We start from the raw sequence: 23,388 nt of genomic DNA, 5'->3' as shown, positions 1-23,388 counted from the left end.
TATCATCAGCATACTGATGATTCCGCAGCCCACACCTCCTGATGACCTCTCCCAGCGGTTTCATGTAGATGTTAAACAGCAAAGGGGACAAAATGGACCCCTGCGGTACTCCATGGCATAGCTGCCATGGCGCAGAGCCATAGTCCCCCAGCACCACCTTCTGGAATCAGCCATTGAGATAGGAGCGGAACCACTGCAATGCAGTGCCTCTGACCCCCAATCCTGCTAGCCTATCCGGAAGGATACCATGGTCGATGGTATCGAAAGCCGCTGAGAGGTCCAGGAGAACCAACAGGGACGCACTCCCCCTGTCCTTCTCCCTGCACAGGTCATCGTACAGGGCGACCAAGGCAGATTCAGTACTGTACCCGGGTCTGAAGCCGGACTGAAATGGGTCCAGATAATCAGTTTCATCCAAGAGTGCTTGGAGCTGTCCCGCCACCACCCGCTCCAACACCTTGCCCAGAAACGGGATATTGACCACTGGTCTATAATTAGTGGCCATCTCTGGATCCAGTGACGCTTTCTTCAGGACCGGTCAGACTACTGCCTCCTTTAAAGGGGCAGGCACTCGACCCTCCCTCAAAGAAGCGTTAACCACTTCCAAGATCCAGATCCCAATCCCGTGCTTGGAATTATTTATTAATCAAGACGGGCAGGGGTCCAATAGGCAAGTGGTGGGATGTACTCGTCCAAGCACCTTGTCCACATCATCAGGCCGCAATAACTGAAATTCATCCATTAATTTTGGACCAGACGGCAGCATTGGTGTCTCCCCAGAAACCTCTGATTCACTAGTGGTGTCTAGCTTCTGAATGAACTTCAGAAGGAGAAAGGGTGGGGGTGGCAGGCTAAGCCCTCAGCCGCTCTACCTCTGTTTCAACACACGATCTGGAACTTGTATGTGTGCCAGCTCATTTCAGGTCTTCAAAAGAGGGTGAGAGCAGATCCTTCACTGGCTGGGTTGGAAGGGTGGAGACTGCTTATGTCAGCGCAGGGGGTGGAACCTTCCGTCACAATACTGCATCCAAACCCACTGCCTGAAAAGAGGCTAGATCAGAGAGACTCAACTTGTGGCTCTCCAGAGGTGGTTGAACTACAACTCACACCTCTTCTAGACAGCAAGCCAGTGGTGGGGGATGATGGGAACTGCAGTCCAGCAACTTTTGGAGTGGGTGCCATTCTCCCACCCATGACTTAGATCATGCTGGTCTCCTATCCGTGAGAGCCAGAGTGGCACAGTGGTCAGAATACTGGACTGAGATCTTTGAGATCTGAGTTCTAGCTGCCACTTAGCCATGAAATGCACAAGATGACCAGGCCTTGCAACCTAAGGTTATTGTAAGGAGGAGGATTATAGGAACTGCCTTGGGTTCCTTGCAGGAAAAGGCAGGATAACTGTAATATATACATGCAATACAATGCATGCCTCTAGCTCAAAAAATCAGCTGAGCAGCCAGGCCTCTTCTCCTTCCCAAAAGTCTAGGTGACCTTACACTGAGGCTGTTCCATGAAACGTTTCCCTGCTCCATTCAAGAAGCAACCACTAGCAGAGAAAAATTATTTCAATGAAACCAGAACACAGAATATATTGAACTAGACATCACGGTGGGGTGGGGAACCCTTTCTGATAGTCATGTTCCCTTAAATCCAGGGGCCTGACTAAAGCCAGTTGTGGACACAGCCAAAGTCCAAAGTGTGGTACCCTTTTTCTTTTCTGCCATTTCCTTTTCTCTCTTTCTGCCATGCTCAGTGGATGGTCTGGGCCAGGGTGACAGGCAGATGAATAAGCGACAGATCGTCCTTTCCAGATATCTGAAAAGATTGCATGCTGATGGGCACGTGAGCACCCACAAATGCTGATTGTGAGCATTGTTTCTTCTTCCACAAACAAGTCTGTGTATATCTGCATGCGTACCTTTCCAATTCTTCACATCAATGGTGTGCAGCTTTTAAATGTGCACATTCTTCTCCCTTTGATGAAAGTGTATTAGTGCACATTTTTCCAAAGAACACTTTTCATGTGCATTTTTCAAATGCATGCATGCTGCAGAATTCGTGAATCACACTGCAAGCTCAAAAATGCACGGGGTTTCACTGCAGATTGCATCTGAACTCCTATTCAGTCCAGAAGTCATGAACTGGGTAAATCCTAATGAAAAACAATCTGAAATAAATTTCCCCTACATGCAGAGGGCTTTCAAAATTAGGCTGAAAACCACATGAGTTGGGAGTTAGGTCTTGAGGGTCACTGGTCACCTTGCCCTGCATTATGAGGGTAGGAGGAGAATCAGGTACAATGTCCCATCTTCCTTTTTTGGTGATGCCCAGTCTTTTTAGAACCCACGGGCTGCAGACAGGCTAAGAACTCACTATGCCTGCACCTTAGAAGCAATTCTTCATACAACGCGTCATCAACATCTGGCATTTACCAGAAGCTTCTCCCAGAGCAATGGGAGACTGTGGCTTCCCTATCATCACTGCCACCTCCTTGATGAACATGGAGGCAGCATGTTTTTGTGTATTGGTTTCTGTATTCATGTTTGAAATGGGCTAAATAATTTTAGCAAAAAGCTGCCACAGGGCATGGAAGGTCTGCGCATGCGTGGGCTGGGGAAGTGGGAGGCGGTCAAATGCACCCCACTTCTTGGGCTGCCTTGATGCATGAGCTGCACCTGTGCCCATGCACTGGAGGGGTTCCACTGCTCACCTCTTCCAGACCGCCTAGCTTTCCAAGGATGCTTGGCCAAGGCCCTTTCCATGGCCACCCTCCTTCCATGAGACACCCTCTCACCATAGTTGTCAGCAGCTGCTCCTGCTCCTGGCCTCTTTTTTTTTTTATTTTTTTTTTTTTTTTTTTAATTTTTAATCTGCCTTTTTCCTTCAAAAGGCTAAAGGCAGCTTACATCATTCTCCTCCTCCATCTTATCCCCACAACAACAACCCTGTGAGGTAGGTTGGGCTGAGAGTCTGTGACTGGCCCAAAGTCACCCAGTTGGCTCCATGGCTGAGCGGGGACTAGAACCCAGATCGTCTGAGTCCCAGTCCCATGCTCTTAACCACTACGCCACACTGGCTCTCTTGCTTGCTCAACGGGCAGAGAACCAGGCATCACGAAATCTGCTGCTCCTCCTTGTCAGCGCCACCATGGTCTGGGCCAGGGGGACAGGCAGGTGAATAACGCAATTGAAGTGTTGCAGAGGAGGGGCAAGTCCCGGGGACTCTGCAGTGGGCCTGCGCTTGAGTGTGAACGCTTGTCAGGTGCTCAGTGAGACCTACTTGCGTCAGCAGCCCTGCCTTATCCAAGTAGTAATTTCTGAAGGGTCGCTTTATGCCAGCCTGCTCAACCACTCCCTCAAGGGGAGTCCAAATATGCAAGCAGTGGTGCTGAGCCATCTGTCCCTCCCTCCCTCCCTCCCTGTGTGTATGTGTGTGTAAGAGAGAGAGAGAGAATTTCTAGCTTTTGTTATGTGCAGTGCCCTCCTCTGCATATGGGTAGTGCAACAGCATCTGGAAGGAACATAGTCATGGAATTAGATCTTTCTAATGACTGAGATAGGAAATTCTGAAACTGAAAATGTGATTACTTTGTGTAATGTCATTTAATGATGCCGTTTGTCATCTTAATTATGAGCTAATTCAAAACATCAGTGAAATTAAAATGAAGGGTTAATCTTTGAATTGATAATATCCCAGTCACAGAAGGAGGCAAGTGCTGCTTTAGTTTTTGAGCTTGTGTGCCGATGTCAAAGGCCATTTTTGAAGATCAAACATAATTGTGGGGGATCCCCTACCAGGACCAAATCAGCAGTTGAAGTTTGCTGATGTTAAGCGTAGAATTTTGGTGTAATAGAATCTGGCAGATGCCAACCTATATTTGGCAAGTGGCATTTGTTCCAGGGTATGAACTTTTTAGAAGAGGTTCACCAATCACCACACAGTAATATACCAGAGAGTGCTGATGGTGCACCATGTCCAGTGTCAATGATTCTCTCTCTACTAGTGAAATGCACATCCTTCCAAGGTGGTGTCAATTCACATTGCCAACACCCCTAGGCTAGCAGAAGGTGAAGGCAGAGACCTATCCAAGATGACATACTGTCACGGGGCAGACATAAATTCAGCAGAAATGGGAAGGCGTACATGAACATCTGTCTTTAAAATATAGTATATTTCAGCTTTCCCCGATCTGGTGCCTTCCAGCTGTGTTAAACTAACCAAGCTACATCTCACTGGACAACACAGAGGTCCTTGACACTGAAGGCCAGCACATACAGAGGGCACCATGTTAGAGAAGCCCAGCATGTCTGAATGGTCCTGTGGGGTGTTTCTTTCTTCTTTTAAGAGCAGCTGAAAGGATTCTTCTAGGACAAGACTGTACCTTTGTGTTTTTTAAGGAATTGAAGGGATTTAAATATTTAGGTTCTGATCTACCAAAGCAAAACAAGTTTATGCCTCATCGATTCCAGTAGGAGTCTTCAGTACTGTAAACCTATGCAGATTTTAAGAGTAAGTACCATTGACCTCAGTCAGGCTTCCTCCTGTGTAAAACTGTTTAGAATAGCACTGTAGGTCTCTCCCATTGAAATACACCTGTACCTGGCAGTGCTCCACTTGGATTGAATTGTGCCTGGGATGGCACTAAAAAGAGTGGATGCCCCTTCAAGCATTGGATGAGTCAACCTCCACATGCCACTTGCCACCGCCATGGAGATGGCAAGAGGGGCAAGCAGGAGGCATCAGACTCAGCAGGCTAAGTCTGTTGGTGCACCCCTTGCCATCCCCATCAGGTCAACGAGCAGTGCATGAGCCTGGAGACCCCACTGGTGCTGGTTAACAAAGATGCCTCTTCCAACACCCCCAGAAGAGAAGAATGGGACTCTGTGGACCTTCTCAACCTGGAGAAAGCAAAAATGGATGAGTTGGATGATGTCTGTGGGCATGGCTATTTCAGGAGCCCAGGAAGAGCACAGTTGGGTCTCCCATTCCAAGAAAGTTCTGCACTCTTGCAACCTCAAATGTTCCCCAGTTATTATCCCCAAATTACAGATGGAGGCTGAGAGAGAGAGAGAGAGAGAGAGAGAGAGAGAGAGAGAGAGAGGTTTGCCAAAGGCTACCTAAGGAGTTCATGACTGAGTGGAAAGCTGAGTCAGGGCTGGCCCTAGCACTGGGGAGACTGAGGCAGTCATCTCAGGCAGCAGACATGGGGAGAAGGCAGCAAGGTGTTGGAGGAGAGAGAACTTGTATGCCACCTATCTGCCCTGCAGCTGTAGGGTGGATGCTGTTCCGTCACCAGGGAGAAAGAAAGTTGCTAGTCCAATTGGCTTTTGTACATGGAATGGGAAGGGACGCCATCTTGTTTTCTGCTTCAGACAACAAAATGACTTGTGGGCTTGCTTGTTTGCAGCTGAGCCTCTTAGCTGCTATGTTATACACAGTTTCACTGAGATAATTTTAAAAATAATAGTTATTGTAGAAGAGAATGCAAACTTTTTTAAAAAAAGGCATTTGACACATATCACATTACAGTTTCCCTCACATAAAAACCAGAACACAAGAATTCAGTTGCGTATTAAAAGAACAGATTCTTAGCAAAATGTTCAGAGTAGATTTTCACAATCTTACTTCACGACAGATAATTATGAAAAATCTACAAGGGAGATGAGTTTCTTATCCTAACACAAAGAACAGGCAAAGATATACATCACAATCACATTTATCATTCCTGTGATTTGTTTTTTAAAAATACCATTACCTTATAAGTTGATTTTTATACATTTAGTTTTCAGGACCCTGAAGAAAATACATCCATTAATGCAGTATAGTTCTATCCCAAAATCTATAGAAACAATCTTAGAAAAGTGGTGCTTCTTTCTTTTTTCTAATAGACAACAATTGACATTTTAGCTGCTCTTGATAAGTTTGTAATAATCTCAACAGCAAGACAATTTTTAAAACGCTCTCTCCAAGGAAAATGATTTACCAAGGACAGGAATCATAACGCAAAGATTACCCCACATAAATTTTCCTTTTTGTCTATCTGCCTGCCTGCCTGCCTGCCCGCCCATTTTGATAAGCACGATACCTCATTGCAATGGGCATTATGTGCCTAACTTTGGAAGCCGCAGCTGATGGAGGATGCTTGGTGCAGCACCTAGTTGACCGCACCTCACACCTCTATTACAAGAACTGCACTGGCTGCTTATGAGCTATCAAGCCAAAGCCCTGCACAACTCAGGGCCAGGATGAATAGCAGACCATATTCTGCAACACAAGGCCTCACTGCTCCCTCCATGACCAAAAGCATGTCATCCAGTACAGGCATGTCAGCAGGTCTTCTTGGTAGTGGCACCCACCTTTTGGCACACTGCCCTCTAGGTGGTCCAAGGGATGGAGACTCTAGTAAACTTTGCTCACCTCATGAAGATGCACCAGTTTATTCAGGCTCTCCCTGATTTATGATCACAGCACTCTGTTTTGATATTTCTGTTCAAACTGGCATGCAGACGAGACTCCTGTGGCACCAGACATATTCCATGTGATCGTCCCCTGTTCATGAGACATGAAAGCAGCTTGCACTTCAAGAAGTAGATAGAAAACTGTTGGAAACGAGGCTGAGAACTGACAGCTTAATACTGCAACAGGGTGTTTAGCCTTGGAAACATTCTGTTGCACCCAACCAAGAAAAGGGCTGGCTTGAACTGCCCAGCTCTCCAGGAGTTTTGCAGTGCTAGTGGCAAAATACACTCTCTCAGATGATTAAGGATTGGTATCTCTGAAGCAGAGGGGAAGATATCATCTGATGAAGAGCTAATAACAAGAGGTCTGGTGATTATCTGACAAAGTCTCAAGATATCGGAGAAGATTCACTGAAAATTGAGCGTGAGCAGGGAAGCTTTGGCTGTAGCAGGAGAAGGAAGCCACTGAGTCTTAGGAGAAAAGCCCGAGAAATTCATTGGTGGTTTCATTCCACAGCTTCCCTCCCTCCCTCCCTTGCATTTCCCTGTGATTGTACCTGAGCTTCATTTGCTTCTCAGCGCTGCATGTTCACTCAAACAGAAAGATACCAATATTGGAGAGCCTCTTCCCATACAATCCCACCAATGTGCTAAGATGACCAGAAGAGGCCCTTCTAATGGGAGACACACACTGTGCATTTAGAAAGGAGAAGTGGTGCACCCCAGCCTTGGAATGCCCTCAAATTGTTACCAACTTTGCTTCCTTTCTGGTGTCAAATGAAAGTGTTCCATTTTACCCATATATTTCAATAGGTTATACATTTAACTTTAATTTCTTTGAAACTGAAGTGATTGGTGTCTTTAGTTTGCTTGTTAAAGGGCTGTCATTTCATGTACTTTTAAATAGTTTGTACACTGAATTTGTCTGCTTGCTTTACCACACTGCTTGCTTTACACACCTGGACTCCCTTGTGGTTGAAGGATATTTTATAAATTTTGGAAATAAATATAAATAATATGGAAGGTGATTTGGTAAAAAGTTTCAGAACCAACTATAGGATTGAATAGAGTCCTCTTCCAAGTCCCATCTTTTAGGTCCTGTCCTAAATTGGACACCCACCCCACTGTGGGTGGCTTAGCACTGCAGAGGCTGGGAAGCTGGCTTTTTATATATAATTTTTATATTTCTTATATGGCAAAAGAAAAGAAAAAACAAAAGCAGATGATGTGTCACACAGCAATGATGACTTAATTGAGAGTATTACTAAATACACACGCGCACACACATACATATATACCCACACTATACATATACATATGCACACTCATTCAAAGTTCCTGTTTCACATCACTAATGGAGGTCGAGATAGATTGATCAAAGGCTGGAATAAGTGTTGAGACAAAGTCGTCATCAGTAGCATATTCTGTCACAGGGTGTCGATGCTGTGAGGTCTACCTTCCTTTCAAATTTCCACAGTGCCTCAAAATACAAGGCACAGCATTGCTCTAGGGCAGTGGGGGAACTTTTCCTTTGTCTCTGCTTTGAGAACAAAACAAAAGGGCAGGAACCGCCAGCAACACCTTTAGTAAGAACATTCAGAGCATCACAGAAACAAGAATAAAAGCATATCCAATCCCATGGTCTGTTCACCACACCATTGATTAAAATAAATAAAACAAAACATAGCATAGCATAAAACAAATAAAAAGCTTTTGACCCTTCTCTTTCAAATAAATTATTACTAGAAGCAAACAGACCAAATTGATGCCTGTAAGATATGCGTTCAAATGCAGTCAGAGCAGGAAAATCTGCCTAATGGCTGCTGGGTGTTTCTAGCCTTCCAGGCTTGGAGGATAAGTTTTTTTGTAAGTATTGTTGCTTTGTAAGTATTGGGATGTGGCTGTATTAATCCCATATCACAGGAATATAATTGAAAAGCACATGACTATGCACAATTATCACAGAGTTTTCAAGAACAACATGTGCTCTGCAGCAACGTCTGACCAAAGGGAAGCCATGGCAGGGCATGGCCACACCATATGTGCCCACAATGTATATTCTGCATTATATCACCAAAATCTTGCAGAGCTAGCCAGACTCTTCTTAAGCAACCCTGATGGTGCCCAATATATGCAAAGCATCTATTGTTTTGAATCAGCAGCAGTTTTGAATCTACAGAATATGGAAGCTAAAGCAACTTTCTATTGATTAGGCTGTAAAGTGTTTCAGTTCCCTATTCCATTTCTCGTTAACATATTGGACATCCACATTATTATATTTCAAAAGACATTTATAAATAACAATGTTAGTCTTAGCTTTCTATTCGAGATGCTCATCAGTCATGGCCAATATATATAGACACCAAGTGGTACTGTAATTGAATATATTGCCATGTTTCAGACAGTAATGAAAACAATAATAACTCATCCTCCATTCCTGTTCACTGACCTAAAGTATAAATGCCACAATCAACCCAATTTGTCCACAGAAAAACTTGGACACTTGTCAGCTGCCTGTGGTTCCTTGCAAGCAATAAAATGGCAGGCTATAAATGTAATGTAGCAATAAAAGCCTGGTTAACAACTCTCAACTGTTCCAGAAACTGTTGTTGAGCTATTTGGGGGTTGTTCAACTCTCCAAAAAGCCTTACCACCTGAGTTCAGATGAGACAATAACCCGCAGATGGCCAATGATCATGCAAATAGCACCCAGCTCACACCATGGCTCACAACAAGCTTTGTTTTGGTTGTGCAAAGCATCCCTTTATATCCATCCCAGGTGAGGGAAGTCATGCCTACCAGCATCCCTAGGTGCACCTCCTGCCATAGTGCATCCTTATAGCCCCCTATAACTTAATGAGGTTCATGCCATTCCCCTGAAGGGAACCTCCATACATCAGGTGGGTAGGGGCAGGTGTAAGACGTGTTTCTTAACCTACTAATCTCCCTGACTTCAGTGTGAACTGTTAAGCTGTGTACTACTTAGTGAAGTATGCCTCTAGTGGTTAAAGATATTCCTGCAGTGTTCAACCACATGGAGACGCTAAAATGAACTAAAAATAATTAATGCATTTTATAAACACAAGCTGAAGCTGGAGCAGTCTTCAAGGGCAGTCCCAAGCAGAGTGCATGTGGCCTTTTTACACAGGCCAAATTTCAGGAGTCTAGGTTTCACAGTCTCGGAAATATGGCACTGATAGATGGACAGACAGATAGATGTACACCCTCCTTTATTATTATAGATGAAAGCCCACCACTGTGCAGTTCATATTCTCATTTTGTTTGTCCCAATATAATCTCTGATCAAACAGATTTTTGCAGGTTTCTGAACCCACAAGCAATTATGACTTGTTCATAGCCCTTTCAATTCCTATCCTAAATTAAATGTTATCTATCTCTGCCCTTTCTTATGTTGGCATTTATTATAACCTCATAATACTATGTCTCATTTTCTGCTATAATTTCATTTTCATCCTTTCTCTTCCATCTCCTTTTACCCCAAAACCATCATAGAGTTTAAACTCTCTCTAGTATTGCTGAGCTACAGAAGCAATCCACATGTTAATATTTAATCCTATTTGCCTATTAGTCAATTAACCTTTGTTTAAATCTTTCAAATGAGTGATTTGCCCTCATGTCTCCTTTGTTGAAGAATTATTTTTTTCACCAGAATATCTACTCATGTCTTTAGGCATTGCCCCCTTCAGCACGACCAGCAATATTCTTTCATTAGCCACTAGAATGAGTGTGGGCTGTTCAATTGCTTGCACACCTTAGTATAGAGAAGTAAAGATCAAGCAAGACCATCACAGATTTTTCATACATGTGGAAGTGGTCATGATTCAGATAACACTAACCTAATTAAGTCTCATTGAGTTAAGCCTGTGCATAAACAAATTCTTTTGAAATCAATGGAATGAGCATCGCAAAGCCATGCATGTTTGCTCAGCTGTAAATCCTATTGAGTTCAGGGTTTACTCCCCTGTAAATCTTCATATGATTGCCTTCTTTTAAAAAGCTTCATTTTGGCTGGGGCTACCACAGTGTTTGCCATTCAGTTTTGGAGAAGCTCTCCATGGCTGTATTCCAGTGCTAGGTGGGGCAAAGGCAAAGGAGGCAAGGCCAACACCAAAAATGCTAGCAGATTTTAGTTTGACACAGTTATTGCTAGCAATTAAGTCTTAAGAAAGGCATTCAGCCTTTCAGTGAGGGAAAACAACCCTGCACAAAGCAGGAAACGACCAAGCAGTGGGTAGAAAGGGGTCATGGCCATTCGCGTGCCTGATTCCAGCCCCAGATTTGACCCACAGGCCTGAGGCTGCCACTCCTGTTTTAAGAAGTTACTGGCAGGAGTACATCACCAACTATGTGCATGAGTGTAGGGGAGCTTTCCCCAACCTTGTGCCTTCCAGACATGTTTAGACTGCAACACCCAGAATTCCCAGCTGATGGCCCTGCTGGATGGGAATTCTGGGAGTTGTGGTCCAAATGCCTCTGAAGGCCACCAGGTTGGGGGATGCTGATGTGGAGCATGATTCGCCCAAATATAAGCACTTGTTGTGCCATTATTGAGGTTTCTAGCATATACACATTTATCTGAGAGTAACTTTCATTGACACCTGTGGGACTTACTTGCAAGCAGACTCCTAGGAATGCATTGCTAAGCAAAAGTTAGCTTTCCCATTGAAATTAATGGAACTTAGTGCCTGATTATGTGCCTACTGTGAAGGCAACCTTCCATAAACATGAAGTTAAAGTTCTGTTTTTGCATGTGTATCACCACATTCACCACCATGTGCATGTTTAAAAACAGATCACAAAAGTTACAAACCATTTAGGTATAGCTATATTTTATTTATACAACTTCCAAACTGCACACAAAGGTACTTTGCCTGTAAAGAAAGCAAACAATTTAAAGAGTCTACAAAAATATTGAACTTATGCAACTGAAGGATTTGTCATGCGGTTCTCATAGCCAGGGATCAAGGAATTCCACCGTCAACCCAATTTTTCCAGAATCATGAAACAAAAATAATCATTGTTGGTCTTCTGGTAATTCAGAATGTAATCAATTGTTCATGCAGCTCCAAAATTAGCTACTTCCTCAATCATTCTTTGTCACAAAATCCTGACAGAATACTTCATTTCAGGATCCTTTTTCACTTACAGTTGCAGACTACCAAATGTTTCTCTCATCGGAATTATGCTGGGTTCCGTAGTCTTAATGTTTCTTTCATTGTCTGGACCAGCGCAGGCATGGTGGGCATCTGCCAAGGGGCCGTACTCTGCCAAGGGCCCACTGAGAAAAGCCCCCCAGGCATCACCATGCTTGCTCACCCGTCTCTCATTTGATCTCGGAGAAGGATGGTGGTGTAATGGAGGAGGAGCAGATGCTGCGGCCTACCTGCTCCTCGGCTCTCTGCCTGGCCTGCCAAGCAAGCAAGGGCTAGCAGTGGTGAGAAGACGGGCGAAGAGGCAGAGTAGATGGTGGCCATGGTGGTGAGCAAGTAGCCTCTCTGAGGGGATGGGACCTACTGAGGGTCTTTTGAGCAAGGGGCTCCTAAAACCTCGAGCCAGCAGTAGCCTTAACAATGATTAAACAGAAGGGACTTGGGAACTAAACTTTGAAGATTCTCAGGAGAACCTGTGGCAGAGAAAATGAGGGTACTATGAGCTGAAATGAGACTTCAGATCTTGCAGAAAATACAGAATGCTTACGGCGGTGGCACTGGAAACGATGAAATATAAGAATGTAAGAATGCATATATATAGCAGATTTACTGCAATGACCGAAGATCTCAGTAAACCTCCAGATTTCAGAGCCAGTGTGGTACGCTGGTTTGGTGTTGGACTGGGGACCTGGGAGAGCCCCCTTGTCATGAGGCTCAGTAGGTGGCTTTGGGCCAGTCACATACTGTCAGCCAAACCTACCTCACAGGGTTGTTGTTGCCAGGATAAAAATGTAGTAGTTCCTCACAAGAGGATGAAATGTGGGATATAAATGGAATGCAATAATAATAATGAATATTGACTGAATTTTTGGAACAATTTTCTGAATTATATTAACAATTTCAATTACATCTCCACTCAATACCTTAAATGAGTTACCGCAGGACAAAGAAAATAATGTTAAAATGCAACTATGGAAAAAATACTTCAGAAAACACCTAACAGAGTTTTAATCAAACTTTCATATGGGAATATTCAGCTCTATATATGGGATATGCATAGGAAATGCCATGCTGAAGGATTTTTTTTAATTGAAAAGCACTTGAAACAAGATATCTCCAATGAAAAGGTAGTCTCCATAAAGCCAAACTTTAATAAATAATCCACCCTCCAAAAGCGAATGGCCTCATTATTATTGTCATTTAATTATCAATTAAATCCTTCATACATTGCAAGTATAATTTTACATCTGTCTAGAAAGACAAGCTGGAACATTACATCTATTTGTGAAAGCCAAACTGTTTTAAAAACATTGACAACCTAATAGCAGGATTTATACACATGCATAGCCAGCTCCCACGTAAAATAAGGTAGATCACAGGCCTTAATAACAGCTAGAAAGAACATAGATATTTTTGCTGGCGAGTTGCGTTAACTGAGGCACAAAGAGTGCAGACTTTGGAGGGCACTTTGGTGTTTGAGGACACTCTCCGGGGCTCCCGCCACACTAATTTATCTTTTCCTCATGGTCTTTCTTTTCATCTCCACTTTTTGCTTGTGTGACAAGCAGAGAGCCAGTGCGCAAGGGGGCCGGGGTACCTACCACTCATTCTTTGCACTACCAACATTGCTGGTTGCAATGGTAAAGAGGAAAGACAGCTCCCGGGGGGTCCAGCCGGTGGGAGCCTGATGGAGTGGGGGTTCTTGGCAGGTGCCCTACCAGGCCTTCCCTTGACAGGAGCTCTGAGGGCAAGAATAAGGGACACGGCTGTGTCCCTATGCCCTTGGGGAAGATCATGGGGCAAAAAGGGCTGTACTGCTGCCATAAACCAGTCAGGAGTCTGATCAGTTTCTGCTTTCATCAGCCCTGTCCCACCCCTCCCTTAAAGTTGTCTCCTCTCCAGTCCTCTGCATGAAAGCACCGGGATGGTTCCATCCATGAAATGAGAGGGGCCTTCTCTGTTGTGAATCCATTCACTTCTCCCTCAATCTATGCATCCCAACAATATTCCTTTGACCCCCAAAAGCTGTTTTCTTCCTCGTCCCAACAGCAGGTGTGAGACTGGCGGAGAGGGTGATTTTTGTTTGGACTGTGGCACCATTCTTACATTCCGAAGATGAAACAGTGACAGGCCAATTCATGGCTGGCAGAGTGAGTAAGTGGGTAGTTTATATGCAGGTAGTTTAAAGCAAATTCTGTCAGAAACAAGCCTCAGAGACAAAAATGCTGCTGCCCTGGTTGACTGAACTTCTGCGCATTCCCTCCGAGAGCTGCTCATACCTTGCCAGGCAAAGCGTCTGATGAGCATGTCTGCTGGGGACCTCAGCTCCTAGAGATCCTGATCATCAGCTATGCTGGCAGTGACTTCTGGGAGCTGAAGTCCAAAGCATCTGGTAATCCACCTTCTGCCCACACCTGGCTTAGACCTAGGGTGCTTATGTGTCCTACTTTATAGGGGGCAGTCCTCCAGTTAAAGGGCTGCCAGAGCCAGTGTGATGTAGTGATTAAGAGTGTAAGACTGAGATGCAGGTGACCTGGGTTCCAATCCCAGAAACCAACTGGGTGACTTTGGGCCAGTCACAGACTCTCAGCCCAACCTACCTCACAGGGTTGTTGTAGGATAGGACTGAGAGCAGCAGGAGAATTGTGTAAGCTGCTTTCAGTTTGTTGTAAGTCAGTTGTCCAATTCCAGTTGAAAGATATCCAACCGTGCCCATCAACAGTTGGACAGCAGACTGGGCAGGCAGAAACACAGATATCCTAGTCAGAGTCTTCCCCGGTAAGGTGACATGAATCATATTCTTATTTCAACAATACTCATTATTTCTAGGAGGCACTTGTTATGCAAATTACTGTCCTCTTTTCAGTGAGACCTCTCTCTCTCTCTCTCTTCTCTGGTAATGAATAAACAGTCACCCTACCAGGTTCCTCTGATTGGAAAGGGTGGTATGGGGACTTGACTTGGAGAAAGTTAGCAAGTTCTGGGCTTGGGACAGACTGGGAAGGGAAAACTTTAGGCCTAAGGGGAATTTGCAAAAGGAATGCTGTTGAACCAGAAGCAAGATGGAGAAGGGGCGGCACCAATTTCTAGGAAAAAGAGAGAACAGAATAAATGACTCAGCCTATGAAAAACTACTTGCTGGAAGATTGACACCTCAGAAAATGGCAGGTAGACAAAAGGAATGATGGCACTGCATGATTTATATCTCCAAAGAGATAATTTCAATAGCTCCTGTCCCCAGGTAGGCATAGTCAAGATAAAAGTCTTTACACTTTCTGTCTTAAGCCCAGGAACATAGTGGTTGTGCTTCCATTTAAGCATCCATCCATGCACCTGCCTGCGATTTGCCTTTCACTCTATGTCTTTCTAAAGTATCTAAGAGCCATCCCCTTCCCATCCAGCACCACAAGCACATGAGGGAGTAGGATCCGTCCCTGGTGTACATGAGTTATTTGTGAACATGCTGCTCATTTTTGGAACTAATTAATTATGTCATGGAAAGAGGATTTACCCCCCACTTTCCCCTCAATCCTTGCTAATCTTGCATTCTGGATAGCAGGGAGGAAAAAAAATGAGGAAAGCATTTAGCAGTCTCAATTGTCTGCAGTTCTGTTGCCAAAATGAAGCTGAACTGCAAAACAAGTGCCGATCAGGCAAAAGCTGTCTTGCACTGTATGAGCTGCCCCTCTAAGAATCATTTTCAAATATTAAGTTTATTTTTTTCTTATTGCAATTAATGAAGATTTTTTTCCCAAAGCCATATAATTAAAGAGCGGAATTTTCTTACAGTTTTAAAACAGTCTTTATGAAATCTACTCCTGCCACTGGTAATTACAATGTACATCTTAATATACCTCTGCTAGGCCTGAGCTGGAGATAACGGTCCTGTGTGGATTGCATTTGGCTTGTGCATAGAAGGTAAAATCCTTTATCTTATCTCAATCTCCACACAACAACCAGCCTCTCTTCCAATTCAGGCTTAATCTTCTTAGTAAATAATACTGATATTTTTCACCATAACAAAAATGGAGCTGCCAGATTTGGCCCGATAACACCTCTCATTTACACACTATTCTCTGTCAAAATCTGCCTGATTTTTCTTAATCTCTTTAACTCATCAAAAATATACTTTTTTACATTCAGCCACAGTATGTTCCTTGCTACCAAATAATATTATTATAAATAAATCCAGTTGGCTACCGCTCTCTCTCTCTCGCTCTCTCGCTCTCGCTCTCTCTGAATAGATAGGGAACTTGCTGGCTTTTTTCTTCAGCCAATGACAAATTATTTGCTACACTATTGAATTTTGCTGTGAAGTTGAGGATTTCTAACCAAGTGGTCTAAAATGACTATATAATTGATAGCATGCCCAGAAGGCATCCTATTTTTTTCCTGTTCTAACATTGGATGTCATCTCAGTTCAGTACTCTTGAGGATGTGTTATTTTTTTGCATCTTGTCCTGTCTTTAGAAAATGCTTATCTATGAAACAAAAAGGGTTAGTGTAGAAACCCAGTTATTTGAATCTTATTTAAAGAGTATAAGATATGTCTATATGTTATTGATTTCTGTCGTTTGGAGTACAATGCTGCAATGTATTGAGAAGTAACAAAATTGTCAAGCTGACCTGACCAAACTGGAAAGTGAAATCTGAAATATATAGCTGAGGAGATAGGGAGAAATATACTATCCACTTGGGACATAGGGAGAAATATACTACCCACAAACTCAGCTTTTTTTTAGAATCCCAGGTAAGTGGAGTTGACTTGAGAACTGATGTTAGCTTTTGCCAAATAAGGAATGAGATGTTTGTGATGGGAATGGTGATCCTGGGATGAGAGACTCTATGTGAGCCATCCAGATGCTGGTGATATGGAGTGGGCGCCAATAGATCGCGTAAAAAATAGAAGGAAACAGAGAAAATGTGGCTCAGGTCACCTTGCTTCAGGACCTCATTGACTGCTTCCTCATGGATATTCAGAAAGTCATGGTAGGCACAAGATGCTCTTTGGTCCAGACTCTAGTTATAAATTCAAAATAGGGCAATCTCTTGTTTTGTTTTTCAGAAAAAAATGGATTCTTTTCCCAAAATATCAGTGTGACAACAACAAAACAGATGACACAAACTACATCCTGAGAGAGAAGGTGTATGGTTCTGAATACAAAGTCTCTGGTCCCAAAGAAGCCTACTTGTGATCTTCCACAGGCGTTTGGCTGGTTGCCCTTGGAAACAGAACACCTTTGATTTGATGCAGCAGGGCAGTCCTGCTGCTAAAGGATCCAGCCGCTAAACCCTGCCCTCCTGTGATCCCTGCTTGGCCCTCCAGTGATTCCCCAGTGAGCCAGGGCTCCACTTGTAAAACAGGGGCTGCATCCCGCTCCTCTCAGGAAGTGAACCAAGTGCTGCTCATGCTTAGCTTCCCGTTTATAAAAGACAAGTAATTGTAACCAACCTGAGTTTTGCCTGTAAATTCACTGTGTCCTACCCACTCCTTTCTGTGGGAACCAGACTTGGGGAAGGTTCAGGTTAGATCAAAGATGGTTCCTGGGAGAATAAGGAAGGTCAGAGGAAAACATGGCAGGTTATGGGTAGAGAAATAGCAGTGGGACTTCAGGTGCTTAGCCGCCCTCTTTTATTCATGTTGCATTGCAAACAAGTCTGATTGGGTTCAGTGGGTCTTACTTTTAAGAAAGTGCATAGAGTTTTGCAGTCCCAAATGTACAAAGTTTTGATCCCCTACATTTTAGCTTCATTTTTAAAGGTGTGTCCTTCTAAACTATGTTGAATCCTGATATGAATATTAAGAGGAAAGGGCATCTCTGTGCAAGGTTCTTAGAATCCAATATCACTGGTATTTGTTACTGCACATACAATGTTATATTAGGGTTTTTAGTATATTATGTATGTCAGCTAGAAGGGATTTTTTTTCTACTGCTGCTGTTACCTGAAATTTTAAAACAGTCTCCTGACGATGTGCTAACAGTTTGCAGTGCACTGGGATTTAACTGCCTGGATTAACAAATTTGCCTTCTGAACCTCTGAGCTTTGTCAGGAAAAGCAGGATATAAATTTAACGAATAAAGAATATGATGCCAACTCTCCCATTCCACATGCAGAAGGCTGCTGACTGGCAGTTGAACCTTACTTCGGCCATGGTGATAAAGTAGCATTGTCTGCTGACCAGGAAGGAAGCAGGAAACTCGGGGGATGCAGGGAAGTCTACACGGCACACGCAGCTCTGCCTTGCTACTGCTCTGCCAGCATCTGTCACCCCAAGTGGGCATCTCACACTCTTTCATGGGAGGCTGAGTGCTGGATCATTCAAAGGGCCAGTCCTCCACCTGCTGTCCAGCATGTTAGTGGTCACATTCTGCCAGTTCATTCTCTCACCCCATGGCATTTGTGGTGGCAGTGGCATACAGAATGCTGGAGGCAAGGATGAAGTCCACAAAGGTAGCTCCCTCACAGCTGATTAGCTCTCGGGCCCCTCCAGGTGTGCTGTTCCAGCACACGACTCTACTTTTTTGATTTGCTCGGTTTGTTTAGTTGCAAAGTCATTCCCGACCCATCAGAACCCATGGACAACAATCCTCTAGGCTCTCCTGTCCCCCACCATACCTTGGAGTCCATCAAGCCCACACCTACTGCCCCAGTGACTCCATCTAGCCACCTCATTCTCTGCCGTCCCCTTCTCCTTTTGCCATCAGTCGTTCCCAGCATCAAGGTCTTCTCCAGTGAGTCCTTCTTTCTCATTAGGTGCCCAAAGTATTTAAGTTTCATCTTCAGTATCTGGCCTTCTCAAGAGCAGTCAGGGTTGATCTCCTTTAAGATTTCCTACTGCACTCTTTTCTCTTCTACTCAGTACTGGCTGTTCAGTCATCCTGGATGCTACTAATTTTCAGAAAAAGAGTTAGAGGCTGGGACAATACCGTTAGCAGTGTACAGATCTTGAGAAATTTTTTTCCACTTGCACAAGTCCACATTAGCATAAATGCCCATGAGTGGAGATGCATATTGGCACAAATCCCCCCAAAAGTAAAAACCAAAACCAACAGTCTGCAAGTCAAAGGAATCTGTGCAAGTCTGAAACAGCCAGTCTCCTGCAGAATCTACAGCAGTTTTGTAGAAATCAGAATCTGCTTGCATCCATTACAGATTGCTCCAACATCCCTAAGTCCAATTAGCTAAAAGTAAGATTCAGTGAACACAACGGTACTTGTGTGCCATTGTATGGGTATACCATAAGTGTTTACACTGCTGCATTTGCTCGACACAGCTATTTAACATTTTTGAATATTTGTTTTGTTAATTTATTTAGTATTTGAAATCTCTAGGGGGCCCTTCAACCACAGAAGTGAAAATTCATCCTGCCATACAATTGCACACAAATATCATAAATCACAATGCAACATCACAATGCAACATAACTTTGAGAGGAATGGAAAGACACATAGAAAACCTCTTCAACCAGCTAAAAAAAGTCATTGTGCCTATTATCTGGTTTTACATTACTTTTTAAATATTGTTAGCCACTTTGACTTCCTCTTAAAATCTTGAAAGGAAATCAGGATGAGGACCTTAAAAGATGTAGCAACATTTTCAAAGCTAGTAAACAGCACTGCAAATAAAAAGGTTCTAATTCAAAGAAGAACGTCAAACATTAAGTGTGAGTCATTCATGTGTGAAAGTGAGTGAGAGAGATCTGAGATGTAATTAAGGTGCAATCCTATACATATTTATGCAGGAAAGAGTGTTATAACTCCCAGCATGATCCACCAGTTTCCACCTTCTGGAAGTATGTGTATATATCTATACCAAAGCATTAGCTGTACTACAGAGCAAGCGAGCGAGCGAGCAAGTATGGTTATACTAAAACTCTTATTTTCCACCAGTTGTATTGTGGTATTGTCCTTTGAAGGCCAGACTTCTGCAATGTAAGGTAGAAATTTCAAAGTTCCAGACACGCATCTGACATTATGCACAAAGCTTCGTTACAATAAACTAATTAAATTCTTCTTGACCCCTTGTGGCTCAAGCAGAAAAATTTCATTTCCAGCCACTCTGCATCTGATCACGCCACCTTCCATTATGTTGTGCCATATCAACCGGCATGATATTGCATGACCTGCCGTGGTTTCTGGCAATTAATGCTCAACACGAGTGGTGATTGGTATTTGTGAATATCAAAAAATTAAAACTAGGAAAGCCCTATTGGTAGCATTAAATACTGCTGTATTTGTTTATTTATTTAACTTCTATACCACCTATTTGCTAAAGATTTCTGGGTGGTTTACAATATTAGGTAAGGAGGACCATGATGCAATAAAATCATCATTCAATTTTCCATAATACAAAATTTTAAAAACTGAACACTTTTTTAAAGCAGTTAACAACTGAAACAGACCTGTCAAAAGCACCAGGCATGGATATCCCCATCAGACCATTAGGTCTGCTTAGATATGCTTAAATACCTCAGCACAGAGGGCTGGTACTCAAAGGATGACAAAGTTGGCACCAGGTAAGTCTCAGTAAGAAGCTCATTCCACAGTTCAGGGGCCACCACACAGAAGCCCTTGCCTCTTGTTCCTTCCCTCCCAGCTTCCCTTGGAGGTGTCACTTGGAGGAACGCCTCATCTATTGATCATTCTGTATGGGTAGATTGCAGCTGGGAGAGATGGTCCATCGAGTATTGCAGTCCTGAGAAGAGGTCAATAGGCAAAAACAAATCTTGCATGGAATATACCCTACCTTTTCCTGCTAGCTCTTTATGATGTATTTTGTTACTTATACGAAGGGACCTGTATAAGAAGTTCTTCGGAGAGATGGAGAACAGTCTCCTCCAAAACACACTGAAATGAAGTGTCTTTCATTCGTGATACCAGTTGCTGTTGCCAGGACTGGCCTCCCGTTTCCTGAGGTGAAGAACAGGATGGCGTCTCCTCCCACTTCATGTGTGAAAGGAGCCTGGGTGACCTAAGGCAACCTGCACCAGCTAGAATGCAGCAATATGCAGCTTTGAGAGGAAGAGGAAGCGAAAGAGGAAGGGACAAAGATAGCTCAATATAGTTCTAGACAGAAAAACAGAAGGAATGTTTTAAAAAATGGGTTTAAGGGGCAGAGAGGAAATAAGCTGATCTGCCATGTCAGTTAGGGTTTACGGTGAAAAGCTGTTCAGAAATAGTTGAAGGCCCTTTGCATAACTGTTGCTGAAGCAATGCAGTTGTTTAGAGACTGAGATACAAAAAGGGAATTCCTCATTTTGAACTCAGCTCTTCCATATCTCAATCAGTGGCCTTAGTCAAGCCCCCTCTCACAGCCTCTACCCTAAAGGGTTCTTGTATGGTATACAACTCCTTAATGGATGTGGCATGTACTGAAAGCAAGTCCAAACTCAATGTCAGTTGCAGTGTTTGGGGTGGGGGGACCTCAGTGGTTAGGGTTAGGGTTTGGATTTCCCTCCTCAACCCCATTGACACCAGAGGCCCCTTACCTTTGTTCTCATCGCTGTTACCCCTGACTGAGAGCTAGTCAGCAAGCAGGCAATAACCACTGCTCCTCCTCCTCCTCCTCCTCCTCTCTTCCAGTATTGACTGGACCAGAGAAAAAGAAAGGTGAACAAGCAGGTATCAGTGGTGAACAAAAGGAATAGCTCCAGCACGCTTTTGTCAGAGAGCCCTCCCAGCTTGTGGTCCCTTCGCAGGTGCCCAGCCATCCCTACTTTTGACACCAGCCCTGAACATACCAAAGAAATGTTAAGCATTTAGGCAGTTGAAGCTCTCTCTTTTCCATGATACTTTTGAGGGATTTGGCATGGGCTCCGCATTTTTCTGCTGGCTTCACTGATTCTCTCCCATGCTGTAAATGTTCGATGCCTGGACTGTTGTTTTTAATGTTATATGTTTGCTGGCATTTTGAAGCAATGTTGTTGCTCGCCAACAAGTGCACTGAAATCCAGTAAGGAAATCTCTCGGTTTTATAAATAAAAAACAGGAAATAAACATGGCTGTCGAAAAGATCCTGGTGCCGGCTGCTCATTGTATGCTGGGTGGGTAGCGCCAGACTGATGTATCCTTATGTAAATAGTGCCCCCTGTTTACCCTAAAGTCTGGAATGGATTGGATGTCCCTCAGGCCACCCGGATAAATGAGATTGCACTGTAGTTCATTTCATTTCATTTCATTTCTCCAGTGCCCAGAGTAGATAAGGCCTATCTTCTGGACTGGAAGAGGTCACTCAAGAGCAGCAAGATGGTCTTTCTTCCTCCCTATCCAGTGCATTTTTGAGCTGTAACCACAGTCCACAGATAGATTAAGATCCATTAGAATTGCTCACAGCACCACCTTAATTTTTCATTCCTGGCAGTCAGGCTGAGCAGAAAAATGTGATTGGCTGCACAGCAAATATCATAGTCAGGCTATAGACAAACCATCCAGCCATGAACATAATGCTAAACATTACAACAGTACCCTTTTCTTGTATGCAGGGGCACATAGTCCATTAATATTGGCACAAATGAGTATCATAATTAAAGCTAACAACATGAGCTTTCCATAGAGATTCCTTTTTTAAAAAAATAAAAGGAGGAGAAAGATCATTCATTTATGTGTGTGTGTGAAAAATGGTTAACCTTGACTGACATTCCTTATGGGATGATTGGCTTCCGTTTGCCTTTAAAAGATGAACTACATCACAACACATTAATTGATGCTAAACCTGCAAATTAACAAAGAATACAGTTGTTTTCCTGTACGTCTGTGCTTCTCAGCTGGAAATGTGCTGTTTTTCGTACAATACACACAGCAGGTTGAAAATGGCTGAGTTCTTACACATGGGGAGCGGGAGGGGAATGATAACTACCGGACTATTTTGTGCTGATGAAGAATATGTAGATGGAAGGCTAAATAAATGTATTTTCCTTGAGTGAAATATTCTTTGATCTTATGCCGTATCATTTCATTCCCAAGCTTTCCATTACAATTGTTAACATGCAATGAACAAAAGAGCAACCAGAATATCAAGTACTGGATATTCACTTACTGATGATGGCAATACAATGAGTCCATTAGCATTTCTTTAACCTTTGGCTCATAGATAGATAGATAGATAGATAGATAGATACAAAACAGTTTCATTTAATGGAGATGACTAAAGATTCTGGGTGACAGGAGCAGGTGTTGGTAGTGCCAACTGCCTAAAGCCCCCTTCTGGTTTTCTTTTGGCACTGGCATTCTCTTCTTCTCATCCAGGAGATTCTGGCCTTTCCTTCAATCGCGGACATAACAAGATACCTTTTCGGAAATCAGATAGGTCATCCATCCCACCCAGTACTGTTTGATTGGCTGAAGCTCACCAAGATTGTAATGAACAGGCCACTCCTATTGGTCCTCCTGCCAATCATTTTTCCTTCTGGAGATGCCAAAACTTGAACTTGGAACCTTCTGTGATGGAAAGCCTTAACAGTGAAGCTAAGGCCTCTGCACATATTTATTCCTTTGTCAAACTTCACTTACCACCAAGCAGTTTCTCCTATTGTTCAACCAAAGCCTCTGACAACTTGAGCCAATTATACACCTTTGTCTTTTCCAGTATGGCAGTCTTTCAGCTATTTCAAGCCTTCATCCTCATGTTCTTTATAACCTGCTTTGACATGGGACTCCCACTTACAAGGCAGATCATAATGACAGCATTGCTACAACACTGGGTATTTCTATACTGTTCACCAGGCTGCAGTGGAACAAAGAGAAGTAAGGAAATGAACT

The sequence above is a fragment of the Varanus komodoensis genome, unplaced genomic scaffold (assembly GCF_004798865.1).
Source record: "Varanus komodoensis strain SLA01 unplaced genomic scaffold, ASM479886v1 scaffold2, whole genome shotgun sequence".
NCBI classification, from domain to species: Eukaryota; Metazoa; Chordata; class Lepidosauria; order Squamata; family Varanidae; genus Varanus; species Varanus komodoensis.
The sequence above is the reverse complement of the archived record's forward strand: the minus strand, read 5'-3'. Positions refer to the sequence as shown.